The 21,317-nt window shown below is 38.2% G+C and overlaps 1 pseudogene; it reads right to left on the bottom strand.

Moving 5' to 3' along the window:
* Positions 1–4,931: 4,931 nt before the first annotated feature.
* The window catches only part of LOC121455693, a 41,164-nt pseudogene continuing 24,778 nt past the window's right edge, over positions 4,932–21,317 (bottom strand).

Here is a 21,317-nt window from a genome sequence, read left to right as displayed (position 1 = left end):
ATGGGTCTGGGTGTTGGTCTGGGACATCAAAGGGAATAGGCAGCAACCCAAAACCTCTGCAGATCTGAGCATGAGTCTAGGACCTCTGAGGGAGTAGGCCTGAGCCAGGACCTCTGTGGTTCTGGGTGCACTCGAGCCTGGGAACTATGAGGCAGCAGACCAGAACCAGAGACCTTTGCAGGACCAACTCTAAGCTAGGGATCTCTGCAGGAGTGGATCCAGACCAGAATTTACAGAAACAGGTCAAAGTTGGTAACCTAGGACAAAGTAGGCCTGAGACAACAAAATCCAAGGGAGTAGAGCAAAGCAGGAGCACTGGGCTATCTCCAGGTACACAGAGTAAACAAAGGGATAACTAGAAATGTGCCACTACTGTACCATGAGGAGCAACTATCTGAGCTTTGGATTTATTGGCACCTAAAGATTAATCAACAGAATCTCAGACAGCCCCAACCACACCCATTAATGGAAAAGATGAGTAGAAAAGGTAAGAACACATGCAACACCACAAAGAGCAATACAATACTAGTAAAATCTAAAGATCCTACAACTTCATGACTTGAATAACTAAATATAGATGAAACAGAAGAAAAAGAGCCAAAAATAACTTTAAGAGAATGTGTGAAACCCTTAAAGAGAAAATGAGAAATTCCTACAAAGAAAGGAAGAAACAAACAAAAAATTTGAAGACATTAGGGAACCCCTTAATGAAAACCAAGAAAAAACAATCAAAACATATGAAAGAAAATATTCAAGACTTGAAAACTGAAATAGAGACAATAAAGAAAACATAAGCTGAGGGAATTACAGAAACAGAAATAATGAGAAAATGATCAGGAACCACAAATGCAAACATGAACAACAGAATACAAGAGATGGAAGAGAGAATCTCAAGTCCTGAAGATACAATAGAGGAAATAGACTCATCAGTTAAAGAAATCATTAAATCTAACAAAAGCTTAACCCAAAATATCCAGGAAATATGAGACTCCATAAAAAAGCTAAATCTATGAATAATAGGTATAGAAGAAAGAGAAAAAGTTCAACTCAAATATATTTAAAAAAAATCATAAAAGAAAACTTGCCCAATCTAAAGAAAGATATGCCTATGAAGATACAAGAAGCTTACAGAACAACAAATAGACTGGATCCAAAAAAGTCCCTTTGCCACATTATAATCAAAACACTAAACATACAGAGTAAAAAAAAAAAGAATATCAAGAGCTGCAAAGGGAAAAGGTCAAGTCACATATAAAGGTAGACCTATCAGAATTACTCCTGACTTCTCATTGAAGACAATGAAAGCCAGAAAATCATGGTCAAGCATTATATGCAGACATTAAGAGACCACAGATGCCAGCCCAGACTACTGTACCCAGCAAAACTTTCAATCACCATAGAAAGACAAAACAAGATATTCCATGACAAAACTAGATTTCACCAATACCTAGCCACAAACCCAGCCCTACACAAAATACTAGAAGGAAAACACAGACAATTGATGGTCTCATAGCAGCAAATCACAAAGAAGGGGGAAATGCACAAATTAACATCACCAACAATGAAAACTAAATTAACAGGAGATAGCAATCACTGGTCATTAATATCCCTTAATATAAATGGACTAAACTTACCTATAAAAAGGCACAGGCTAACAGATTGGATATAAAAACAGAATCCATTCTTCTTCTGCATACAAGAAACACATCTTAACCTCAAAGACAGACATTGTCTCAGAGTAAAGGCTTGGGAAAAATATTTCAATCAAATGGACCTAAGAAACAAGCAGGTGTAGTTATCCTAATATCTAACAAATAGACTTCAAGCTAAAATCAATCAAAAGAGACAAAGAAGGTATTTCATATTAATCACAGGAAAAATCCATCAAGAGAAAATCTCAATACTTAGCATCTATGCTCCAAATACAAGGGCACCCTCATATATGAAGAAACACTTCTAAAGCTTAAATCATATATTAAACCCCACACAGTAATACTGGGAGACTTCAACACTCCCCTTCCAACACTGGACAGGTCAGCCAGACAAAAAATGAACAGGAAATTAAGGGAGCTAACAGAGGTTATAACTCAAACTGATTTAACATATATCTATAGAATATTCCATCCAAACAGGAAAGAATATACCTTCTTCTCAGCACCTCATGGAACCTTCTCAAAAATTGATAACATACTCAATAATAAAACAAACCTCAACAAATACAAAAAATTAGAATAACCCAATGTACCTTATCAGATCTAAAGATTAAAACTAGAAGTCAAAAGCAATACTAATTTCATAAAACCCACAAACACATGGAAATTAAACAATTCTCACCTGAATCATTAATGAGTCAAGGAAGAAATAAAGGGAGAAATTAAAGACTTCCTAAAATTCAATGAAAATGACCACACAACATAACCAAATTTATGGGACACAATAAAAGCAGTGTTAAGAGGAAAATTCATAGCACTAAATGCCTACAGGAAGCTGGAAAAATCCCACAGTAGTGCATTAACAGAACATTTGAAAACTTTAAAACAAAAAGAAGCAAACTCATCTAAGAGAACTAGATGGCAGAAAATAATCAAACTGAGAGCTGAATCCAACAAAATAGAAACAAAGAAAACAATAAAAAGAATCAATGAGACAAAGAGTTGGTTCTGTCTTCATTCCTTGAGTACTCTGCAGATCCTCAAGGCATAACCATCTTTCCTCCCTCCTGTGCACATTCTCAGCTGCACCTGTGCAGCTCATCGCCATTCCTTCCTGTCACCTCTCAACACCTAGAAATGTGTTCTACAGGGTCAACCCTGTCCACACCAAGCAGAATCTCAGAAGCAATCTTTGTTGAGTGCCTACCAGGAAACCCACAGCCACCACACTGTCTTAAGATGCAGGGAGGGCAAGAGAAAATAGAACCTGGAACACCAACAAAGACAAGACTAGACATCAATACCCAGAAGATACCAACATCAAACACAATCGTTAACACCCATGACCATGTCTCCTACAAAAACTAGCAATTCTACAACAGTAGGCCCTGATAAATGCAATATAGCCAAGGCAAAGGATATGAGCTTCAAAGTAGTTATTTATTATGAAGGTGTTCAAGGACTTTAAAGAGAATGCAAATAAAACCATTATTGTAATCAATGAAACCATAAATAGTGGATTGAAATGAAGAAATCTGTTTAAGACATTAAAGCATAAATAGAATAACTAAAGAAAGCACAAACTAACTGGAAAGGAAAACTTAGGAAGTAAAACAAAAACCTCAGAGGTAAAAGAGAGAATCTCAAGCATGGAAGACAAGATAGAAGAAATGGATACATCAGTCAAAGAAAACAATAAATCTAAAAAATAATCAAGGCACATAACACCCAGAAAATCTAGGACACAATGAAAAGACCAAATTTACAAATCATAAAAATAGAGAAAGGAGAAGAAACCCAGGTCAAATTCACAGGATAATACTTTCAACAAAATCACAGAAGAAAATTTCCCCAACCTAAAGAAGGAGGTGGGTATCAAGGTGCAAGAATACCAAATAAACTGCACCAGAAGGAAATTACCCATGGCACATAAAAATCAAAATAGTAAATGTATGGAACAAAGAAAGAATATTAGAAACTGCAAGGGAAAGAGATCAAGTAAACTATAAATACAGACCTATCAGAATCATTTCTGACTTCTCAATAGAGACTTTATGAGCTAGAAGGGCCTGGACAGATGTCCTGCATGCTCTAGAGACAACAGATACCAGCCCAGACTTCTATTCCCAGTGAACTTTCAATCACAATAGATGGAAAAAGAAAGACATTCCACAATAAAACCAAATTTAAGCAATATCTACAAATCCAGCTAAACAAAAAGCACTAGAAGGAAATTTTCAACCTGAAAAGATTAACTATACTCAATAAACAAAAGGAAAAAGTAATCTCAGACCAGAAAAGCAAAAGAGAGGACAAAACCTCACACCACCACAAAAACAAGCAAGCAAGCAAGCAAACAAAGAAAAAACCAGAAATCAACAAACACTGCTCTTTGAAAACTCTCAACATCAATGGTGTCATCCCCCCACCCGAATACAGAAAAATAGACTGGATTCAAATAAAAGAATCTATCCTTTTGCTGCACCCAAGAAATATACCTTGACATCCAAGATAAACAACACCGCAGGGTAAAAGGATGGGCAAAGCTATTCCAGGTAAATGGACCCAAGAAGTAAGCCAGTGTAGTCATTTCAGTATCTGACAAAAAGGCTTCAAACCAAAACTAATCTGGAGAGACAAGGGAGGACACTAAATTCTCGTCAAAGGAAAAAAAATCCATCAAGAAGATATTGCAGTTCTAAACATATATTTACAAACAGAAGGGCACCCAAGTTCATAGAAGGAACATCACTATTGTTAAATCACATATTACCCTCACTCAGTAATAGTGGGTGAGTTTAATACCCTACTCCCAATGATAGATAGGTCATACAGACAAAAATAAATAGAGAAATGCTGGGCTATATGATGTCATAAATAAAATGAATCTAACAGTTATTTACAGAACATTTCATCCAAACACAAAAGAATATATCTTCTCAGAAGCTGTGGAACTTTCTCCAAAGTTGACTACATACTTGGGCACAAAGCAAATCTCAACAGATACAACAAAATTGAAATAATATCCTCTGTTCTATCTGACCACCATGGATTAAATTTGGATAGCAACAATAACAAACTCATGGAAACTGAACACATATCTACTGAATAAAAAAATGAGTCAAGAGACATTAGGAAAGAAATTCAATTCTAACGTTGAGTGGAAGTAAAAACAGCATACCCAAACTAATGGAACACCATGAAAGTGGGGTTTTTAATTTTTATTTTTATTTTATTTATTTTTTTTACTATGAATTACACTTTATTCAGTCATTTTCTTTACAGTTGAAACTCTGGGAATTCAAAGTTAACATCCTTGCCCATAAGCTTCTCATAAACACCAGAAAAAGTTTCGACCTTGTTCTGCTGTGCTTTGTCTAAATGAACCCTTATGAGCCGACTGCCATCCAGTTTTACATGGATCCCCTTTCCCACAGTTTCACTTGGGATGACCAAGTCCTTAAGGATGATATCATCACTGCGGTGAGGGTGCTGCTTCCAGGGCGATTTTGCTTATTTTTCGTACGGCTTTTCCGAGTTGGCTTGGGCAGAAGCCTCCTCTGAGCAATGAAGACTACGTGCTGCCCACTAAACTTTCTCCAATTCACGAACCAGCCGGACTTGGATTTTCTGGAAAGATTTGAGCTGAGGAACTGGTACAAAAATTATGATGGCTTTCCAGCCACCACCAACTTCAGTTTCCTCGGCCGTGATCTCCCGCAGCTGCGCCTTGATATCCGAGTTCTTCTCCAGCTCTAGAAGCGCCTGAGAGATGCCAGACTCCAACTCATCTTGCCATTGATCTTTACAGTCTTGGTGCTTGAGCTGAACGCCCTTATGGAGTGCCGGCTTGGAAAGAGGTCCAGCTCTTGTGAGAGAAGGTGGTTTTAAGACGTAAGTTCATAGCACTAAGTGCCTTCATAAAATTATTAAAAAGATATAACACCAGCAACTTATCAGCAGACCTTTGAGCCTTCATTTGCTAGGCTTCTTAAGCCCCTGTATTTGCCTAGTCGTTGCTATGTCTCCTTATTCCCCAGGGAAAGGTGAGTGCCCATTCCACAGCACAGGACAATCAGAGGCAGACATGATAGGGAATCAGTCAAGCAGTAACTTAGTTTATTACTTGAGCATCAGCTTATATAGCTTAAGGGACATGGTGTGACATGGGGTACCTCTATCCAAGACAGCCAAACCCACCCTCTGCCTGCAGGGACGGCTATCTAATTTTTTGCTGTCTCATCATCACTCAAACATGAGCCAGGCTTTTCTCTGTCCTACAGGCCTCTAAGTACTCAAGCCAGGCTTTTCTCTGTCCTACAGGCCTCTAAGTACTCAAGCCAGGCTTTTCTCTGTCCTACAGGCCTCTAAGTACTCAAGCCAGGCTTTTCTCTGTCCTATAGGCCTCTAAGTACTCAAGCCAGGCTTTCTTCTGTCCTATAGGCCTCGAGGTACAGGCCCTGAGATAATTTTGACCCAACAAAAGCTCTAGAACAACAAAAAGATATAATGCCCTAAAGGAATAGACAGAATGATATGTCAAATTCAGTGTTGAAATCAATAAAATACAAACAAAAGAACAATACAAAGAATCAATAAGATGAAGAGTTGGTTCTTTGCAGAAAATCCACTAGACAAACCCTTAGCCAAATTCCCTATGGCAGAGAGAGAAGGGGCAAATTAACAAAATTTGAGATGAAACAGCAGATACTGAGGAAATCCAGAGAACCATAAGAACATACTCATAAGAACATACCTGCGCTCCAACAAACTGGCAGTTGGCAGCCAAGAAGACCACAAAGTCACTAAGTACAGCAGCTTACAGAGCTGCTCCAGGAAAAAGTCTCCCCAATGCAACAGCTCTGCTCTGGTAGGAGAGGATTTCCCCTGTGAAATTGTTACAGTTCTGCTCTGAGCTGCACCACTCAGCTCCAGGAAGAATTGTTACAGCTGGGCTGCACTGGTGAAAATGTCACACCATACAAGTCTCACGCAAGAGATTTATTGGGAAGGAAGAATCCAGGAGGCTGACTGCATCGGATGAGAAACTGCAGCAAACTGAACAGGGTACATATATTAAATAGGATTTCTTTCAGTGGGGGGAAGTAAGCAGAGCTTTCCAGGGTGGCTTGGGATTGATGGATTTGGGTGGTTTGATTTGGGGGGCAGCTCAGGGGTTGGTGGCACGTTGTGTTCAAGGATTGGTAACATTTCAAGCACAGGGACCTCAGGGATTGGTCAGATTCTGCAGTCTAACTCTGTGGCAAGCTCAGGAATTGGCGTGTGATTTCAAGCCCTGGTCCTAAGGTCAAGTCAAGGTCAGGGTGTCTTTCCTTGGCCTTTTTCACCCTACATTAAAGGAAATGGATAATTTAATTTCCTTGATATATATCACCTAAAAGTTAAACAGATACATAGACTCATAACCCTCTGTGAAATGAAATAGAAATAGTCATTAAAAGTCTTCCAACCAGAAAAAAAAGAGCTCATGGCTCAGGGCCAGATGGTTTTAGTGCAGAATTATATCAGACTTTCAAAAAAGAGTTCACACCAGTACTTCTCAAATCATTCCACAAAACAGAAACAGAAGAAACATTGCCCGATTCATTTTATGAGACCATAATCACCCTGGTAGCTAAACTAGAAAACTATCCAACAACAAGAAGTATTGACCAATTTCCCTTATGAACATAGATGCAAAAATGCTCAATAAAATTCTACAAACTGAATCCAAGAACATATTAAAAAGGTCATCAACCACAGAAATGGCTCACTATATGTAAATCAATAAATACAATCCACAACATGAACAAACTGAAAAACAAAACCCACGTATTCACCTCATTAGATGCAGAGAGGAGTTTTGACATAATGTAACAGTCCCTCATGATAAAAGTCCTTGAGAAACTAGGGCTGCAAAGGAAATACTTCGACGTAATAAAGGTGATTTACAGCAAGGCCACAGTCAACATTAAACTAAAGAGAGGGGAATTCAATGCAATTCCATTAAAATCAGGAAGAAGAGAAGGTTGTTAACTCTATTCATACGTATTTATATATAGTACTTGAAATCTTATGTAGAGCAATAAGGCAACTAAAGTGGACCAGGGGTACAATTTGGGGGAAAAAAAATCAAGCTATTTGCAGATGACGTGATAGTGCACACAAGCTGAATTTAGGTGCTTACTGCTTTTGTTGGGTGAAGTAACTTTTGTTGGGTGAAGTAACTTTTGGGTTCACAGAGATTTTGGGGGGGGGGGTTCTTGGTCCATCAAACCACATTAGTCTGGGTTCTCATCTTCTGTGGAAATAAGATCAGAACCTCTTTTCCAAAGCAATATATTCTTAGACCCAAATTTTGAAGTCAAGATGCCTTTAAAATATACATGTTGGTTTAGCTTATCAACCCATAAAATGAAATATCTCTCTGTACTTAGCTCATTTACCATCAAAAACTTTAAAGAAAACACAATAATATAGATAATCCAGACTCTCTGTGTATTTTTCATCTTTACGTGGCTTATTTTTCTTACTCTGTTACGTTTTCTACAAGTTTAATATTCATTTTATTCTTTACTCCTTTAATCTATGACTGCCTGTACTCTTTTATAACTGTCTATACCCATTTTCCTCTTTCTCTCAAGGCTGCATACATTTGTTCAACACTGTGGCCTATTTATAGGTATTTTCCATCTGAATTTGCCTTTATTGCATATCTGTAAATATTTTCTCACAAGGAGTACTTTCCCCCCCAATGCTAAGCCAGCATGGCTAGGACCAACTTTCCTACCATGCCTGTTGGCTTTGCCCAGTCAAACATAGCAGAGGCATGTTCACTGCCTCTGAGACTGCCAGGTAGGAGTCATCCTCACCACCTCAACCCTGGGTAGAACTGTGCAGTATATGAACCTCTTTTATTCCAGTAAAAGCTAAATCTGCCATGCAGTGCAGTGCACAGCCTGGAAATATCTGTGATGGTGATGGGAATCTGTCATGCTCTCCTGCCTGTGCATGCCTAAAAGACCCGATCCAGTCACCTACCCAGGTGGGGAGCACTGAGCTGTGGGCATGGTCTTGGCTACTTCCTCCCAAACCCAAGTGGGTACACAAGTATTGGATCCAAAGTGGGTGGCAGGCATCAGCACCAAACATTTGTTGGGTGTCATTCTATGGACAGAGGCTGTTTGTTTATTCCCAGCAGTCCAAATACAAAATAATCACACAGAAATTATATTAATTATAACACTGCTTGACCAATTTCTTATGCATATTGCTAGCTACATCTTATATCTTAAATTAACCCATTTTCATTATTTTCTGCTTTGCCTCAAAGCTTGTGGTCTAATGGTGGTAAATTTCCTGGGTGCCTGTCTCCTTGGCAGGTACGTGGAATCTCTTTGACTCTACTTTCTTCCTCCCAAAATTCCATTTAGTTTTCCCACCTAGCACTATCCTGCCCTGCCATAGGCCAAAGCAGCTTTATTCATTAACCAATAAAGGCAACACATATGCAGAAAGACACACCACATCACATTACAGTGAAAAAAAAGCAGCAACTGGAAAGACGCAAAGAATAAATTAGGATACCCTAAAGGGTGGCAAATTAGATCCACCAAGAAAGGACATGGGGAAGCAAAATGGCTCAGCAGATAAAAGCACTTGCTGACATGCCTGACCACCAAGTGTTTGAATGTATAAGCTTATTGGAGACATTTCTCATACTAATAATCATGGTTTGATTTTGTTCTGTTTTGATTTTATATCAACAAGTTGATTTCTAAATAGGTTCAAGTTGCAACTAGGAGATGCTGTGTTTGACTATAAGGAGTAGCTGTTCTGCCTCTTTCCTGGCTAGGTTCTAAGAGTCAGGCTTGAGAGACAAATACAATTGCCAGTGTGGATATTATGAGTAAATAAATAAAAGAGGAAATTTTGGCTTCCAACAAAGCTCTTGACTTTTTTTTATTTTTGAGACTATAATATAATTTCATAGTTTCTCTCTTTTCTTTCCTCCCTCATCACATTCCTATATACTCCTCCTTGTTCTCTTTCAAATGCATGGTTTCATTTTCATTAATATACACATATATATACAATAACACATAAATACAACCAACTCAGACTCTATAATATAGTTTTATGTGTGTTTTCAGGATTGACCATTTGTTTTGGACAACCAATTGATGTGCTGTTCCCTGAGGAACAATACTTTTTCCATTCTCTTGCATTTATCCCAATATACTACATCCTACACTAAATTCCTTCTGTACTGGTTGAAATGTTAAACGTTCTTCCACATATACTTACAGTTTTAACTTGATGAAACAGTTTTCATTTTCATGTATCAAGCTGACAAGTGGTAATAAAGCTCAAAGATGCACCTGCCTGTGCCTCCTCAGTGCTAGAATTAAAGGCATGTAGCACCATGTATGACCAGCTCTTTTACTTTTTGAAAAGGCTGCATATAGATCAACAATGGATGTAGCATACTTTGCTTATTCTTTTCACTGTTTATGTATTTTTATGTTCTCACTAGCCTTTTGATTTTAGAAAACTGTAATTGTATGCACATGGTAAGTAATATGTACATGAATGAATACATAATGTTTGAGGAATAATTTGCCAGGACATCCCTAGAAATGATATGTTTGAAAGATAGTTTGTCTCCCACTTTGCTAATAATTGTTTTTTTAACTCCTATTATTAATTATACTGGCTATTTTTATCTTACTCTTTGGCAATCTGTTGGAAAAAAAACCATATCACTTTACTCTTCCTTTTTAAACCCTTTAACAAGCACAAGAATGAAAAATGAATTAGCTTTGTTTATGTTATCTGCCTTGAAATTTAATTGGATTTGTTGTTTGGGGGAATTTTATATGCAAAGAGCAGGAAATTGGTCATAATTATTGAATCTACTATTGCTTATATTAGCTTTCTTTGACTGTTGTGTTAAATGGTAATAAACCAAGCATCTGGAACAACAGCACTATATTGTATGGAGATCAGATATCTAGAAGAGCATTTCCAGCAGAGCCACAGTCCCTCTGGACTCTAAGGAACCATCTACTGCCACACTTTCCAGCAGTTGATAGCTGGCTAGCATTTCTTTACTATAAACTTCAGTCTCTTCCTCCAGGATTAATTTCTTTGCCAAAATCCCATCTTTACAGTCTCATGAGGACATTTGTTACTGTATTTATGACATACCAACACAGTAACCATGTCAATTTCATCTCAAAATTTTCAGCTATGTTATTCATAAGGTATACTCGAAAAGACCTTTTCTTCCAAATAAGACTTCCTGAATGGGATCCATCTGCCCAAGAATTAAGCTGACAATTGACAAGTGGGACTGAATAAATCTAAAAAGCTTCTACATGCCTAAGGAAACAAACAGCTTGGTGAAGAAGAAACCCACAGGATGGGAGGGAATCTTTGCTAGCTGGACATCTGTTTAATATTCAGAATATACAAAGAAGTTTAGAAAAACAGTAGAAAATTACACTTTTAAAAATGTGTGAAACCTTAAAAGAAGAGAAAAGAATGGCTAAGAAATAAAAATATATCTACCATCCCTATCAATTAGGGAAATACAATTCAAAACAACTTTTGAGATTTCACTTTACCCTGGCCTGACTGACAGATATAGAGAACATTTGGGTCCAGCCCCAAGACTCTCTCCAGGGTTCATATTAAATTCAACAGCAGGTGAAAGGGGACTATTTTTCTTTGGGTATCTGAGGGAGAATTATTGATCACTTTCACGTGTGCTTTTCCAAATCAGTCTCTTTATTGTTCTGCTTCTATTCTAGTTCTCCTGTCCTACCTCTAATTCCTCCTAGCTTCTTCTCCTCCAGCCTAAAAATCTTTTTTTTATTATGGAGCCTTGAAATAATAAAAAATTATGAGTTACCTCTCATTGATCAAAAGCACATTCCTAGGGTAAGTGACCTTAGTTGCTAAGTCATTGCTATGGCAACACAAGGGTCCAAGGTTACAGGAGTAAGACTGTGACCAGATGGGGGATACAGTACCCAGTGAAAAACTTTGAGACATAGGCCTATTGTTAGCAGACTTGTTAAGCAAAGAAATGGCATGTTTTTCTTAGTGTGCTTTGTGTAGCAACCTTGGTTGAGCACCAGCAACTTTGACCTTGTGCACATCTATAAAGTTTTAAACTTATGATCTATCTACAAAAAGTCTAAACTAGTTTGAATTTGTTTTGAGGTTAAAATGAACTTATGATCATAAGTTTTAAACTTATGATCTATCTACAAAAAGACTAAACTAGTTTGAACTTGTTTTGAGGTGAAAATGAACTAATTGTGGGCAGTTAGTCTGAACAAAAGGAATAAGAAATGTTTTAAGAGTCTATAGTCACAATGGGACAAATAGATCTAGTTATAAAGCTTATCCTAGTGTATTTTCTATATATCAAAATTATATACCTAAGTAAAAAGTCATTTTTCTGAACACCCACAGATATATATATATATATATATATATGATTGAGTTATAATCATGAGATTGCTTGTACACATTACATGAAAATGCATGCTAATGGGATAATACCATAGTTGCTATTACACAAGAAAAATTACAGATTAAACCAGCAATTTTTATAGTCAGTGATCCTGCAAGCCCTGCCAAGCAGGGTTCCTCTGTCTAAGAATAATTTCTATGGTGGGATGACACATGAATTATCAATTTCTATAAGCTGTAACTGCATCATGACCCACAATAGCTGATGATAAATGCTCCTGACACTCAAATATGTTCTTGCTGCTATACTTACAATGGCTAGGAAATGAAACAGCCCATATGTTCATCACCTAATGAATGGATAATGAAACTATGGTAATATAAACTGTATGATACTATTCAGTTCTAAAGAAAAATGAAATCATAAACTTTGTAGGTAAATGTATGGAACTAGAATGGATATTGAGTGATATATACCAAATCCAGAAAGACAAAACCCACATATTCTCTCTTATCTTATAAGACTACTAGCTCCAAATCTTCAGATGTAAATACACAGCTTGTTGTAACTACAGAAAGCAATAAAGGACCATTGCCAGGATAGGGATATTTGAAGCAATACAGAAGAGAATGTCAGGGCAGAAGTGATGTGATAAGAGAAATGGGAACAGGGGCTTTTTAGGGAGGAGAAGAAGGACATACACACAAGGTAAAGAAGAATGGCAGGATACAAGTGACCCAATAGAGAAAATGAGGGTAAATATAGGAAAATAAGGGAGGTAGGCAAAATAACAATATGGATGGGTGAGAAAAACTGAAAGGAGTCATACTATTAAATTTGTTTATTTGTTTATTTACAACCCAAAATAGAAACAAAAACAGCAAAATAATAGCAATAAAAGTAGTCAAACCTCTAATACATGCAATTCAGTGAACAATATACAAAAACTATATAAACAATACAAAAAACTATATAAGTTTTAATGAATTTTTCTCATCTTAGTTAATAATGCTTCCTTCAAAAACCAAAGACTACCTAATAAAAACTAAGCCATCTTTTGATTTTGGCAGGGTTGTCAAGAGACCCCACCAAAAACATACAACCTATTATTGTTGTTCCTGGCTACCACCCAAAGGTGGAAGGTAAATCTCTTTTGATGAAGACACCACATACTTCAGAAATAGAGTTCAAAGAACCTTGAACTGAAACTGACTTGAGTGCCCACTTCCTGAGGACTAGCTTTCATAGTACTAGAAGGTGCCATGGAAGCTTCCAAAGGAGGGAAGTGTCAAGCAGCTGTCTCAGCAAAATCAACTCTTATCAGGGTAGGGGCAATGAAATTTTAGAAATTTAAGTAAAGAATGGGAAGACACATAAAGATAATAAGACAGAAACCCATAGAATAATACTGGGACAGTATTCCAGTGATTACTGAAATCGCCTAAGTTCTGCCCTATCAAAAGGCCAAGCAGTCTCTTTATTTAACCAATGAAAGCAACACATAGAAAGAAGACCCTTCTACACCATTTCCTCCTTTTCTGTTTAAACAGAAAGGAAGGCTTTAACTTTAAAATAGGAAAATTACATACAACAAAACAGTTATCAAGCAAGAATTACAGTTACAATATTTAATATCTATTTTATCTTTTATCATAACTAAGGAAAGCTGTATCTATCTATTCTTCAATTCCATCAAAGACTCCAGAAGGATATAATATTACCTAAATAAACAAGAAGTAAGCAATTTCCAAAACTCTAGAAATCACAGAGACATCTCACTGCCTGTATAGTCACCCAAAGTTCTTTTGTAGCATTGGGGTATCCATCTTCAGCCTTCAGGCCCTTATTATCCAGCAGATATTTCCATGAAGCAGGAACTTTTAAATAGAGTTCAGTCACTTTCTTTTGTATCCTGCAGAATGTCTCGCAGACTCTTTCATGAATAAGGAACCCCGAAGGAACATCTCACCTTTAGGCAAATTCAGCAGTCCTCTCTCTGCAGGTTCTTCATGTCCAGTTTATGCAACAGTAAAGGCAACAGTAGTTTCTTGCCCAAATGGCTAACCAACTCCATAAGGAGCCTCTTTGATGCCCATCTTCCTCTTGAAGTAGATTTGTGCTGCCAGGAGCAGATGTGTCTCATTGTCATGAAAAGCTCATTAAAACATCAAATGCCATATTCTGTAGTCTTTGAAAGATATGAAGAATGCCTATCTAACTGAAATATATCTCTCTATATTTAGAAAATCTAACTAACATGACTACAAGCTTGACTATTATTGATGATTATCCATTAACAACTTATATTTCCTAATTATACTTTACATTTTTAAATGAACTACACAATCTCAATACCTTAATCAAGATCAGAAATACATATACATATAACAAAATTGACCTTAAATTTCTATCAATAAGGCAAAATTTATACCAATGTAAATTATTCATATCTATATCCTGTCCCCCTTTAAATGTAAAAGAACATTTATAAACAATATTTGTGAATATGGGCACAGTTATTTCTCTCCAAACTGCTTCTTGCTGTATGGGGGTGCTGTTATTAAGATCTTTCATGGTATAACCTGTATGCTAGGTTCATCTCAGTCGACAGTTGAGTGAAGTAATTTTTTGAGGGTGTTCACAGCAATCTTTCAGGAGGGCATGGTCTATCATACCATATTGGTCTAGAAGGAATCCACAGGGTCTCTTCTGTGAAAACAAAAGAAGAACCTCTTTTCCAAAGCATCATATCCTTAGACCCAAATTTTGAAGTCAAGATACAATTATAATATAAATCCTGGTTTATCGTAGCCCATACAATGAAATGTCTCTTTGTACTTAGCTCCTTTAATGTCAAAAAATTCAAAGAAAAACACAATAAAATACATAATCCAGATTATTTGTGAATTTTCCATTTTTTACGTGGCTTATTTTTTTTACTTCTTTTAATCTATAACTATCTATACTCTGTCTCTTTAAAGACTTTACCTTTTTTTAGGCATTAACTTTATTCTATATATCCCTTTTCTTCTCTCTCCCAAACCTACATATGTCTATCTAACACTATGACCCATTTAGGGGTCTTTTACGTCTGAATTCGTCCTATTGTGAATCTGTAATTCTTTACTATCCAGGAGCACGTCTTAAAAATTTAAGTTGCACCATGTAGAGGTAATACAGTACCACCTGTTTCCTGCCCAGTCTAAACCTTAACTATGCTGCTATTATGATAATTACATAGTCACTGCCTGAGATCAGCACAGTTTAGCGAGGAGGACCCACTCCTGCCTCAGAGCCATTTGGTGCCCCTGAGCTGCACGCAGTTCCAAGCACACAGCAGTCCACATTGCCATCTAGCAAGCCATAGCACTTTACTCACAAAACCCCATCCAAATTCTCTGTCTCCCGCAAGAGACAGGTCGCGGTAGGAGCATAGCCCAGAAAGCAGGCATTTTAAAACTGCGCGGCTTTTTTTCTGCCTCCAGGTAGGAGCCACACTCAGCACTTTAACTCTGAGAATGAGCTTTTTATCTGACTTACAGCCTAGTCTGCCAGGCAGACCACTGCGCAGCCTGGAAACATCTCTCTGTATGGTGGCAGGAATCTACCATGCTCTCCCACCTGCTCAAGCCTGATTCCACCATCTGCCTAGGCAGGAAGAGCTGAGCCACGGGCATGGCCTCAGTTACTTTCCTCCAGATCCCGAACGGACACACAAGCACTCAGGCCCACAAATGCACCATAGCTGGAGTTTGCGGCAGGGTCCAGGAAGTCGCATTTTAAAACTGTGAGGCTTTGTTTTTGTACAGCTGCTGTGTCAGGAAATCTCCCTTCAGCACACCAACCACAAACATCAAAATGCTGTGTTAAGCTCTCTCTCTCTCTCTCTCTCTCTCTCTCTCTCTCTCTCTCTCCTTTTTAAGCGTCTCAGGTTTTACATAGAGTTAGTAGACCATGTTGGGCAGCCACTCTGTTGTAATAAGAGCAGTGGGCTGTGTCCTGCCACCCGGCTCCTGCCGCCCCAGAAATAACCACATGGAAATCTGTATGTATTAATTAAATTGCTGCTTGGCCGATTAGCTCTAGCCTCCTACTGGCTAACCCTCAGATCTTGATTAACCCATTTCTATTAATGTGTATCACCACTTGACTGTGGCTTACTGGCATGAGTCTAACCACTGTCTTCGGTAGGAGAAGCATGGCGTCTGCCACAATGCCTTCTTCCTCCCAGCATTCAGTTCTGTCTTCCCTGCCTATCTAAGTTCTGCCCTATCAAAAGGCCAGGGCAGTCCCTTTATTTAACCAATGAAAGCAACACATAGAAAGAAGATCCTCCTACACCAATCAGATACAATGTCATCAGGACTGGCACCCTTCTGCTGGGTGCATTGAACCAGACATTCTAGAAGCCATTTTGCTTGATTCTCATCCTGTGAAAAAAACACAGACATGCCCTTGACCCTATATTAACATAAGATCTAGTCCCTTCCATATTCTAGTACAAGGGTCTTTCTACTTTGCTTTAGCAAAGGTTGCCTTGGTGCAACCGAGATGGGTTGTTTTTTCCCACTGGCACAGAGCATGTGTTGGTAAACACCCTTCTTACCTGTGCTCTCTGCCAGGTTAAGATTGGCTTCCTCTGGGTGGGCTCCCCTTTTCTGAGTACCTGCCATTAGGGCCCAGAGCCTATTCATTTGTCAGGAAGTCTGCTGAAGTCATGGGCCATGTCAGACCACCAACCTGACTAAAAGGGGCAAGGCAAGTCTTCACCTTCACACCCTTTCAAGGAATTCTCACACCCCTCTGTTTTTTGATTCATGAGTCTTATCACAGTGGATGCATTGTGGTAGGCTTTGAGTCCCAAGACTTGGCATAGACTTGTAAAATTGGGTACTTGCAATTTGAGGCCTAATCTCAAAATGCCTTGGACTGCCTTTTATAAAAATCCTTTTAAATCGAGGCTATCTGACACCCTACTCCCTTAGTGCCTAATGTAAAAACAAACAAGCCCCCATATGCCTTTGGTTTCTGAATGCTGTGCTCCTTCTCCCCTTCCCCACTTCTCTAGCTGTTTGCTATTTGTCTCACTCTCATGTTGTACTCCTGTTTCCCCCTCCCCAGCCCCTCTCCCCATTTGTCTCACTGTTTGTTTGTTACAATGGATCCCTTTCCCACCTGTCCTTCCACTCTGAAACTATACAGGTGTTCCATCCTAATGTTTTTGCAACATCCACTAATCTAGTCCTTGATGGGATCACCTGTGTGCTTCCCTGGCTTCTGCCAATCAGCCTACATGGGTTCCTAAAAAAATTTTATTTGACTGTCTGTTAAAATAATATAGCCACACATGCTTCTTTTATGTCTATGTGTGTTTGTATGTTTGTTTCCATAGTATGCTGGTCTTATTTCTCTGTATGTATGTGTGCATGTTTTACAATATGTAAAACTAGTAACTCCAGATTACAACAGCTCTAGAAAAATAAAATACATTGGTAGCCCCCATTTTGACCTCAGCAGCATCTTGTGTAAGAATACCCATGTGCGCTGGACCTACCAAGGAGACATTCAGCCTACAATATTCTTTGACTTATTAAAATATTCCTTCTAATCAATCTTCTTGCCTCTACTAGCATTGATAAACTGTAACTAATTGGGTAAAATATATATCTAAATTTAACTCATATTTCTACTTTAAATATAACTAACAGGGACTGGTACTCTAATTCTCAAGTGCCTTACAGATCTAAGAGTATAGCATTTAATGAAAGAGCTTCTAACACACATACCAGTTCCTGCAGTAGCCTATAGCTCCTACACAAAGATACAAGGGTACAAAAGACCTTCTGTCCGGAGGCCTTCCTTTAGGTATGACAAAGTCACCCACACAGCAAAAAGCAGCCTTTCACCTCATCAGCTTCTTAGATGTTATACTGGGGGATTGATCATCTCATCCTGTCAAGACAGGTAGAATAAATCTTCCCCCCAACAGGAAAATCTTCAGGCCTCTTGGACTTAGCAACTAACAGCAAATACTGCTTCTAAGGCTGGTGTTCTCCATAAACTACAGAGAGACATAGGATTGCCTAAGTAGCTAAAAAAGCTGTCTCATTTCTGCTCATTTATTCTTCCTAGATCTGTCTAATGGCATTTGATGACTTAGGGAACTGATAACTTATTACTTCATTTGTCAAGTTTCCTGCTAAAATACAGACATGTGTGCCTCTTTCACAGGCTTCATACTCCAGGGTTAACAGGTTTCAGACATATCTTAAAAGATCCAGAGTTCACAGTTTTCTTCAACTGTCTTCTAAAATGGTCCTGTTCCAGTTGTCTTACAGATACCTGTAGGTTCCTGGGGAAAGTTCTACTGCTGTATCAAAAATCAGGTCTGGGAAAAAAACATAACGGTCTCCAGAGCCTATTTTAACCCCACCCATTTTCAAGCATATTTTAGAGGTCACTCCTGCTGTCTGGGCCAAGACCAACTTACAAAGGGCTCTCCAGATAATGCCAGCACCTGTACCAGCTCCTGGGACTTCACTATTTGTACCAACTCTCCTAGACAAAGGACACCTACCAACTAATATCTGGTTTTACAAGGTATATCTGTTCTCGTGTCTCACTTATTCACCTGCGCCTCTCCTGTACAACCAAGACAGTTTCTGTCCCATTTTTTTCTGGAAGTTAATGACCCTTCTCATGGTTAGTCTCATTCATAGAGCCAATAATAACAATATATATTTTTACCTAGCCACCCGCCTTCTCATCTCCCTGAAAGAACAGCTGTCTGAGGTCTCCAAGATGGTAGTAAACTGGATGTCTCTCCAGCCACACCTCTCGCTGGGCATGAGCCCACCAACTCCTAACTCTCCCCTCTCCCACATCTCCCCATACTCACAGGAAGTAGCCGGACTTGAGCTGGCACCCCCTATATCCAAGGAGTCTGGGTTGTTTGGTTGGAAGCATCACCTCAGCCCCTAACATCCTTATCCAAAAAGTCTGGGATGTTTGGTTGAAAGTGTCACCCCAGCCTCCTGGCATCCTTTTATCCAAGGAGTCTGGGATGTTTGGTTGGAACTTTCCACCCCAAACTCCCTTCCCTGGGAGTTGCTGCAGTCCAGACTCTACCTCTGAGAAAGCCCGCCAAACAGAAGAGAGGGTCAGGATCACTTCCACAGGCTATTTAAACTGCCCCCCCCCAAGAATTAACACATGATCTTTCTGGTTCTCCTTCCCCCACTCCATGTTTTCCAGGAGGGCTTCCCATGAGTGCTGACATCCATTAAACCTGGGCTTTTTAAAATTTGGTTTGATTTTGTCTGATTTGGATTATTGTGTCAGCAGAGAGACTTATGGGGCTAGAAAACTTTACAGCATGTATCTTAGTTTTCCAAACTCAGTCATATGAGTAAAATCCATTTGTCATACATGATTAGAAAGCAGTCCTCAGGGATTTACCCCCAGATGAGATAGAGGTAGATATTTTGGGCATACTTCACATTGCTTAACAATTTGGTGAGCAGCTTCCCTTGCTAATATAAATTTTTTTTGAAAACATGAACTATTTTAATGAAGAGCATGTGTTCACTGAGCAAGCTCAACCTGAGATAAAGCAATTACTTTGGTAAGTTTATCAGCTAAAGCATTACCTTATGATAATGGACTGGGAAGATTTGAATGTGTTCTGATATGCCCCACAAAGCATGTCAACTTTCTTTGTTTTATGGCATTTTGAAACTGCTGGAACAGCATCTTAACTTGCTTATTGCTAGTCCAATATACAGGACGGTTTCTAGGACTTGAAGAACATTAAATATATATATCAGATGTCAGTATAAAGATTAAATGACTTATTGCCAAAAAGTTCAAGCACTATACCCACATCCTGCAGTTCAACTCTTTGAATTGAAGCTGGTTCTGTTTGTATGACATGTCCTTCACCATTAACCACATATGCAGCCCTCCCATTAGAAGAACCATCCAAAAAAATTAACAGACCATTCTTTAATGGTTCTTTTGCTACAACTTTAAGGGAAAAAAGAAATGCAATTGCATGAATTTCAGCAATGGATCAGTTGGGAAAAGATTATTAATCTGTCCTTCAAATGAGCAAATGCAATTATCCAAGAATCACTATTTTGACACAACCAATTAATCTGTTGCTTAGTATAAGAAACATTGACCATGGTATGTTCTCTGCCAAAATGTCTCCTAGATTCCATCCTGCTCTTCTGTTCTAAGCAAGCTACTGCTTCAAAATAAGGTTTTAATAGCTTAACTGGTACAATGGGAAGGTGCAGCAATAGAAGCAAACCATTTTGCCATAAAACTACTGTAAAATTAACTTTTGTAGGTAATATACATGCTTGCCAAGGCTGATAAGAATTAACATAATGTAATTTTTGTTTATGTATAGCATACTCTACCCGGGAAAGTACCTGTCTGACAGTTTCTGTAAGCTGTCTACAGGAATTTGGATCTCTGTTCCCTTTAAGAATTTCACTTAGTGGCTCAAGGTCTCCTGTAGGAAATTTTAAATAAGGTCTTAGCCATTGGATGTTTCCCAACAACTTTTGAAAATAACTTATATTATTTAAACTATCCTTCCTAATCTCTAATTTTTGAAGTTTAATTTCTTTAGGATATAACATATGACCTAAATACTGGAAAGCAATAATTAACCCTGCGTAGCTAAGGCTCTATTGTAGTAATCCATATGTCTCAAGTAAAGCTTCTTCATTTCTATGGGTATGCAGGATGTCATCAATATAATGGCCAATATAAACTTGTAGAAATTGATCTGTAATGTTTTGTATAGCCTGAGCTACAAACTTCTGGCATAGGTGGCACTATTTGCCATACCTTGAGGTAAGATACTACATTGATATCTTTTCTTTGATTCTCTAAAATTTACTGAGGGAAAACAAAAAGCAAAACTTTGGCAATCTTGTGATGCCAAAGGGATGATATAAAAACAATCTTATAAGTCTAAAATAATTTTATGGGTGCCTTTTGATAAAGCTGTAGGAGAAGGTAGCCCAGCTTGTAATGATTCTATTAGCTGCATGGTCTCATTTAAGTCCTGAACTAATCTCCACTTCCCTGATTTCCATTTTTAAATTTCTGATTTTAATTTTTTATTGATTTTTATTGAGATCTACATTTTTTCTCTGATACCC

The sequence above is a fragment of the Microtus oregoni genome, unplaced genomic scaffold, assembly GCF_018167655.1.
Source record: "Microtus oregoni isolate MIOR12 unplaced genomic scaffold, Mior012 000014F_ref0000157, whole genome shotgun sequence".
NCBI classification, from domain to species: Eukaryota; Metazoa; Chordata; class Mammalia; order Rodentia; family Cricetidae; genus Microtus; species Microtus oregoni.
The sequence above is the reverse complement of the archived record's forward strand: the minus strand, read 5'-3'. Positions and strand labels throughout refer to the sequence as shown.